The sequence below is a fragment of the Oncorhynchus gorbuscha genome, unplaced genomic scaffold, assembly GCF_021184085.1.
Source record: "Oncorhynchus gorbuscha isolate QuinsamMale2020 ecotype Even-year unplaced genomic scaffold, OgorEven_v1.0 Un_scaffold_10982, whole genome shotgun sequence".
In the NCBI taxonomy this organism is placed as follows: Eukaryota; Metazoa; Chordata; class Actinopteri; order Salmoniformes; family Salmonidae; genus Oncorhynchus; species Oncorhynchus gorbuscha.
This window is the reverse complement of record NW_025753641.1, coordinates 1-8,484: the sequence shown is the minus strand read 5'-3', so window position 1 is coordinate 8,484 and position 8,484 is coordinate 1. Positions and strand designations below refer to the sequence as shown.

At 41.1% G+C, this 8,484-nt stretch overlaps 1 long non-coding RNA gene across 1 annotated transcript; it reads right to left on the bottom strand.

The window, feature by feature from the left end:
• Nucleotides 1-1,056: 1,056 nt before the first annotated feature.
• On the bottom strand, nt 1,057-7,816 carry LOC124030373. The gene is made up of 3 exons (XR_006837956.1): nt 7,771-7,816; nt 6,488-6,537; nt 1,057-1,194 (listed from the first exon to the last, which is right to left on the bottom strand). It is a non-coding gene; the product is annotated as an uncharacterized LOC124030373 (long non-coding RNA).
• Nucleotides 7,817-8,484: the final 668 nt, after the last annotated feature.

Below are 8,484 nucleotides of genomic sequence, written 5' to 3'. Positions count from 1 at the left end.
CCACAGGGCCCAACAATTCATTAAGGGGCCACAGGGCCCACACTTCGATGAGGGCCACAGGTCCCACTTCATTAAGGGGCCACAGGTCCCACAATTCATTAAGGGGCCACAGGGCCCACACTTCATTAAGGGGCCACAGGTCCCACAATTCATTAAGGGGCCACAGGGCCCACATTAGGGGCCACAGGTCACAATTCATTAAGGGGCCACAGGTCCCACAATTCATTAAGGGGCCACAGGGCCCACAATTCATTAAGGGGCCACAGGGCCCACAATTCATAATGGGGCCACACTTCATTAAGGGGCCACAGGGCCCAACAATTAATTAAGGGGGCCACAGGGCCCACACTTCATTAAGGGGCCACAGGTCCCACACTTCATTAAGGGGCCAGGTCCCACAATTCATTAAGGGCCACAGGGCCCACAATTTCGATAAGGGGCCACAGGTCCCACAATTCATTAAGGGGCCACAGGGCCCACACTTCATAATGGGGCCACAGGGCCCACAATTCATAATGGGGCCACACTTCATTAAGGGGCCACAGGGCCCAACAATTCGTTAAGGGGCCACAGGGCCCACAATTCATTAAGGGCCACAGGGCCCACAATTCGTGGGGGGCCACAGGGCCCAACACGGTTTCCAAGTCACACAACCAAACCTGTCGGATCTCGAAGGACACGGTCTGCGTCTCCTCCTCCTCCTCTTCCTCCTTGTCCATCTGTTCATAGTAGCTGAATATGTCCTCTGGTACCTGGGTGGCTCCTGGCGTCTGGCCCTCAGGGGCCCCTGCTGACGTGGAGGCCCCTGCTCCGTTGTCCTGGAGGGACTTAGAGATCTGGAAGGGGTTGGAGGTTACATCAGTACAGGCTTTAACATACGCGTGCGTGCGTGTCTGTGTCTGTGTGTCTGTGTGTCTGTGTGTCGGTGTGTGTGTCGGTGTGTGTCTGTGTGTGTGTGTCTGCGTGTGTGTGTGTGTCTGCGTGTCTGCGTGTGTGCGTGTGTGTGTGTGTGTGTGTGTGTGTGTGTGTGTGTGTGTGTGTGTGTTGCTGTTAGCTGTTGCTGACTTGCTGTGTACGACCTCAGTGATGAGCTCGGTGTCTGTCCCCTCTGCGGTTCGGAGACGACAATCTCTGATCACACTGTCCTGAAGAAGACGCTGGATCACCTCTGGGAACGCACTCTCCACAAAGTACCTGACACACACACACACACAGACACACACAGACACACAGACACACACACAGAAACAGACAGAGACAGACACACGGACAGGACACACACGGACAGACTTGTTACACACGGACAGATATATATAAATGGACTTATTTATATGATAAAATATATATATATATATAAATGTGTTGTCATGCAGTGTTGTCTTATATATATATATATATATAAATGTGTTGTCTTGTTATATATATATATATATATAAATGTCTTGTCATAATATACATATATATATAAATATATTGTTACATATATAAATGTATATATGTATATAAATGTGTTGTCATATATATATATATATATATAAATGTATTTGTCTTATTATATATATATATATATAAATGTGTTGTCTTATTATATATATATATATATATATGTGTTGTCTTATTATATATATATATATATATATAAATGTATTTGTCTTATTATATATATATATATATATAAATGTGTTATATCTTATATATATATATATATATATAAATGTATTTGTCATGTTATATATATATATATATATATAAATGTTTGTCTTATTATATATATATATATATATATATATATATATTATATCTTATATATATATATATATATATATAAATGTGTTGTCATGTTATATATATATATATATATATAAATGTGTTGTCATGTTATATATATATATATATATATATAAATGTGTTGTCTTGTTATAAATATATATAAATGTGTTGTCTTGTTATAAATATATATAAATGTGTTGTCTTGTTATATATATACAGAGCTATATAGTATATTAGAAGGCTATATGGGGACAGAGGTATATAGTATATTAGAAGGGTATATCAGGACAGAGCTATATAGTATATTAGAAGGGTATTTGGGGACAGAGCTATATAGTATATTAGAATTTGGGGACTATATAGTATATTAGAAGGGTATATCAGGACAGCTATATAGTATATTAGAAGGGTATATCAGGACAGAGCTATATAGTATATTAGAAGGGTATTGCTATATAGTATATTAGAAGGTATATCAGGACAGAGCTATATAGTATATTAGAAGGGTATTGGGGGACAGAGCTATAATATTAGAAGTATTTGGGGACAGAGCTATATAGTATATTAGAATATCAGTGGTATATATGGGGACAGAGCTATATAGTATATTAGAAGGGTATTTGGGGACAGAGCTATATAGTATATTAGAAGGGTATATCAGGACAGAGCTATATAGTATATTAGAAGGGTATATCAGGACAGAGCTATATAGTATATTAGAAGGGTATTTGGGGACAGAGCTATATAGTATATTAGAAGGGTATATCAGGACAGAGCTATATAGTATATTAGAAGGGTATATCAGGACAGAGCTATATAGTATATTAGAAGGGTATATCAGGACAGAGCTATATAGTATATTAGAAGGACAGAGCTATAGTATATTAGAGGACAGAGCTATATAGTATATTAGAAGGGTATATCAGGACAGAGCTATATAGTATATTAGAAGGGTATATCAGGACAGAGCTATATAGTATATTAGAAGGGTATTGGGGGACAGAGCTATATAGTATATTAGAAGGGTATATCAGGACAGAGCTATATAGTATATTAGAAGGGTATTTGGGGACAGAGCTATATAGTATATTAGAAGGGTATTTCAGGACAGAGCTATATAGTATATTAGGAAGAGCTATATAGTATATTAGAAGGGTATATCAGGACAGAGCTATATAGTATATTAGAAGGGTAGGGTATATATAGGACAGAGCTATATAGTATATTAGAAGGGTATTAGGGGACAGAGCTATATAGTATATTAGAAGGGTATATCAGGACAGAGCTATATAGTATATTAGAAGGGTATTTGGGGACAGAGCTATATAGTATATTAGAAGGGTGTTTGGGGACAGAGCTATATAGTATATTAGAAGGGTATATCAGGACAGAGCTATATAGTATATTAGAAGGGTATTAGGGGACAGAGCTATATAGTATATTAGAAGGGTATATCAGGACAGAGCTATATAGTATATTAGAAGGGTATATCAGGACAGAGCTATATAGTATATTAGAAGGGTATATCAGGGGACAGAGCTATATAGTATATTAGAAGGTATATCAGGACAGAGCTATATAGTATATTAGAAGGGTATTAAGGGACAGAGCTACAGTGCCTTGCGAAAGTATTCGGCCCCCTAGAACATTGCGACCTTTTGCCACATTTCAGGCTTCAAACATAAAGATATAAAACTGTATTTTATTGTGCAGAATCAACAACAAGTGGGACACAATCATGAAGTGGAACGACATTTATTGGATATTTCAAACTTTTTAACAAATCAAAAGCTGAAAAAATTGGGCGTGCAAAATTATTCAGCCCCTTTTCAGTGCAGCAAACTCTCTCCAGAAGTTCAGTGAGGATCTCTGAATGATCAATGTTGACCTAAATGACTAATGATGATAAATACAATCCACCTGTGTGTAATCAAGTCTCCGTATAAATGCACCTGCACTGTGATAGTCTCAGAGGTCCGTTAAAAGCTCAGAGAGCATCATGAAGAACAAGGAACACACCGGGCAGGTCTGAGATACTGTTGTGAAGAAGTTTAAAGCTGGTTTGGATACAAAAAGATTTCCCAAGCTTTAAACATCCCAAGGAGCACTCTGCAAGCGATAATATTGAAATGGAAGGAGTATCAGACCACTGCAAATCTACCAAGACCTGGCCGTCCCTCTAAACTTTCAGCTCATACAAGAAGACTGATCAGAGATGCAGCCAAGAGGCCCATGATCACTCTGGATGAACTGCAGAGATCTACAGCTGAGGTGGGAGACTCTGTCCATAGGACAACAATCAGTCGTATATTGCACAAATCTGGCCTTTATGGAAGAGTGGCAAGAAGAAAGCCATTTCTTAAAGATATCCATAAAAAGTGTTGTTTAAAGTTTGCCACAAGCCACCTGGGAGACACACCAAACATGTGGAAGAAGGTGCTCTGGTCAGATGAAACCAAAATTGAACTTTTTGGCAACAATGCAAAACGTTATGTTTGGCGTAAAAGCAACACAGCTCATCACCTGAACACACCATCCCCACTGTCAAACATGGTGGTGGCAGCATCATGGTTTGGGCCTGCTTTTCTTCAGCAGGGACAGGGAAGATGGTTAAAATTGATGGGAAGATGGATGGAGCCAAATACAAAGGACCATTCTGGAAGAAACCTGATGGAGTCTGCAAAGTCCTGAGACTGGGACGGAGATTTGTCTTCCAACAAGACAATGATCCAAAACATAAAGCAAAATCTGCAATGGAATGGTTCAAAAATAAACATATCCAGGTGTTAGAATGGCCAAGTCAAAGTCCAGACCTGAATCCAATCGAGAATCTGTGGAAAGAACTGAAAACTGCTGTTCACAAATGCTCTCCATCCAACCTCACTGAGCTCGAGCTGTTTTGCAAGGAGGAATGGGAAAAAATGTCAGTCTCTCAATGTGCAAAACTGATAGAGACATACCCCAAGCGACTTACAGCTGTAATCGCAGCAAAGGTGGCGCTACAAAGTATTAACTTAAGGGGGCTGAATCATTTTGCACGCCCAATTTTCAGTTTTGATTTGTTAAAAAGTTTGAAATATCCAATAAATGTCGTTCCACTTCATGATTGTGTCCCACTTGTTGTTGATTCTTCACAAAAAATACAGTTTTATATCTTTATGTTTTATATCTTTAAAATAAAGTTTTATATCTTTATGAGTTTGAAGCCTAAAGGTTGTGTTTAATGTGGCAATTAATGTGTTGTTTCAGCAAAGGTTGTGTTTATATATATATATATTAATGTGGTTTCAGCCTAATAAGGTTTATATATATATATATTATGTGTTGTCTCAGCCTAAAGGTTGTGTTTGTATATATATATATATTAATGTGTTGTTTCAGCCTAAAGGTTGTGTTTATATATATATATTAATTGTGTTATTCAGCCTAAAGGTTGTGTTTATATATATATATATTAATGAGTTGTTTCAGCCTAAATATATATATATTAATGAGTTGTTTCCAGCCTTTATATATATATATATTATATTGTTTTCATATATATATATTATAATTTGTTTCAGTTAAAAGGTTGAGTTTGTTTCAGCCTATATATATATATTATTTGTTTGTTTCAGCCTAAAGGTTGTGTTTATATATATATATATTAATGTGTTGTTTCAGCCTAAAGGTTGTGTTTATATATATATATATATATTATATTGTTTCAGCCTATTGTGTTTATATATATATATATATTAATGAGTAGCCTATATATATATTAATGTGTTGTCTCAGCCTAAAGGTTGTGTTTATATATATATATATATTAATGAGTTGTCTCAGCCTAAAGGTTGTGTTATATATATTAATGAGTTGTCTCAGCCTACCGGTTGTGTGTATATATATATATATATATTAATGTTTTGTCTCAGCCTACAGGTTGTGTGTATATATATATATATATATATAAAGGTTGTGTTTATATATATATATATTAATGAGTTGTCTCAGCCTACCTTGTGTTTATATATATATATATTAATGAGTTGTTTCAGCCTAAAGGTTGTGTTTATGTATATATATATATATATATATATATATATTAATGTGTTGTCTCAGCCTAAAGGTTGTGTTTATATATATATATATATTAATGTGTTGTTTCAGCCTACTGGTTGTGTGTATATATATATATATATATATTAATGTGTTTATATATATATATATTAATGAGTCTCAGCCTACCGGTTGTGTGTATATATATATATATTAATATTAATTGTGTTTATCTCAGCCTACTGGTTGTGTATATATATATATATATATATATGAGTTGTCTCAGCCTACTGGTTGTGTATATATATATATTAATGATTATTAATGTTGTCTCAGCCTACTGGTTGTGTATATATATATATATATATTAATGAGTTGTCTCAGCCTACTGGTTGTATATATATATATATTAATGAGTTGTTTCATATTGTGTTTATATATATATATATTAATGAGTTGTCTCAGCCTACTGGTTGTGTATATATATATAATTAATGAGTTGTCTCAGCCTACCGGTTGTGTATATATATATATATATTAATGAGTTGTTTCAGCCTAAAGGTTGTGTTTATATATTAATGAGTTGTTTCAGCCTATTGTGTTTATATATATATATATTAATGAGTTGTCTCAGCCTACCGGTTGTGTATATATATATTAATGAGTTGTCTCAGCCTACCGGTTGTGTTTCAGCACCAGCTTCACCTTGCCGTAGCTCACAGTGCAGAGCTGAAGAGGACATTCATCAGCTTCAATAGACACCAGACATCACTCAGACCCACCTATAGAAAACACCCCCATAGACACCCTCTACAGATCCTCCCCCCGACAGACACCCCCTACAGACACCCCCATACAGACCCCGCCCTACAGCCCCCCTACAGACCCCTGTACCACCTCCTCCCCTCCTCCCTCAGACCCCTGCACCACCTCTCCTCCTCAGACCCCTGTACCACCTCCTCCTCCTCAGACCCCTGTACCAGACTCCTCCTCAGACCCCTGTACCAGACTCCTCCTCAGACCCCTGTACCACCTCCCTCCTCCTCCCTCCTCAGACCCCTGTACCACCTCCTCAGACCCCCTCCTCTCCTAGACCTTAATCCTCACTGCTCGATGCCGTACCGGTACAGATGTCTCCTCAGACCCCTGTCCTCCTCCTCCTCCTCAGACCCCTGTACCACCTCCTCCCCCTGTACCACCTCCTCCTCCTCCAGACTGTACCTCCTCCTCCTCCTCCACCTCCTCCTCCTCCTCCTCAGACCCCTGTACCCTCCCTCCTCCTCCTCAGACCCCTGTACCACCTCCCCTCCTCCTCCTCCTCCTGACCTTAATGACTGCCCTGTACAGATGTCCTCCTCAGACCCCTGTACCTCCTCCTCCTCAGACCCCTGTACCTCACCTCCTCCTCCTCCTCCTCCTCCTCTCTAACTGACCTTAATGAACTGCCGATGCCGTCCGTACAGATGTCTCCTCAGACTCCCTCCTCCCCTCCTCAGACCCCTGCCACCTCCCTCCTCCTCCTCTCCTCAGACCCTGCACCAGACTCCTCCTCAGACCCCCTCAGATGTCTCCTCAGACCCCTGTACCTCCTCCTCCTCCTCCTCAGACCCCTCCTCAGACCCCTGTACCTCCTCCTCCTCCTCCTCCTCAGACCCCTGTACCTCCTCCTCCTCCTCCTCAGACCTCCTCCCCCTAGACCCTCCTCCTCCGCCTCCCTTAGACTCCTCCTCAGACCCCTGTACCACCTCCTCCTCCACCTCCCTCCTCCCTCCTCCTCCTCCTCTCTAACTGACCCCTTAATAGACTGCACGATGCCGTCCCGGTACAGATGTCTCCTCAGACCACCTCCTCCCACCTCCTCCTCCCTCCTCCGCCTCCTCTCTCTCCTTAATGAACTGCAGATGCCGTCCGGTACAGATGTCTCCTTGTACCACCTCCTCCTCTCCTCCTCTCCTAACTGACCTTAATGAACTGCACGATGCCGTCCGGTACAGATGTCTCCTCAGACCCCTGTACCACCTCCCCCTCCTCCTCCTCCTCCTCCCTCCCCTGACCCAGAATAGACCCCGTCCGGTACAGATGTCTCCTCAGGCCCCTGTACCACCTCCTCCCTCCTCCTCCTCCTCCTCCTCTCCTAACTGACCTTAATGAACCTGCCGTCCGGTACAGATGTCTCCTCAGACCCACTCCTCCTCCCCTCCTCCTCCTCCGCCTCCTCCTCTCCTAACTGACCTTAATGAACTTACACTTGATGCCGTCCTACAGATGTCTCCCAGACCCCTGTACCTCCTCCACCTCCTCCTCCTCCTCCTCCTCTCCTAACTGACCTTAATGGACTGCACGATGCCGTCCGGTACAGATGTCTCACTCAGACCCCTGTACCTCCTCCTCCTCCTCCTCCTCCTCCTCCTCTCCCTAACTGACCTTAAGCCAGACACACGTGCCGTCAGTTAGATGTCTTGCTGAGTTTTGGAGATACTCCACGATGTCTGAGTCTGCAGACCCGCGCTCACAGCAGCGTAGAGTGAAGCTGTCAGCTTGTACCATGAGAGCGTGGACCGGACGACACTGGCTCTGCTATGGCTGCACCAGGAAGTCCTGGGCATACTTAACACCGGAGAGAGAAGGCTTCCCAGGAAGATGTGTCCATCTGGAGCCTGTCGGGACGGGGAGGAG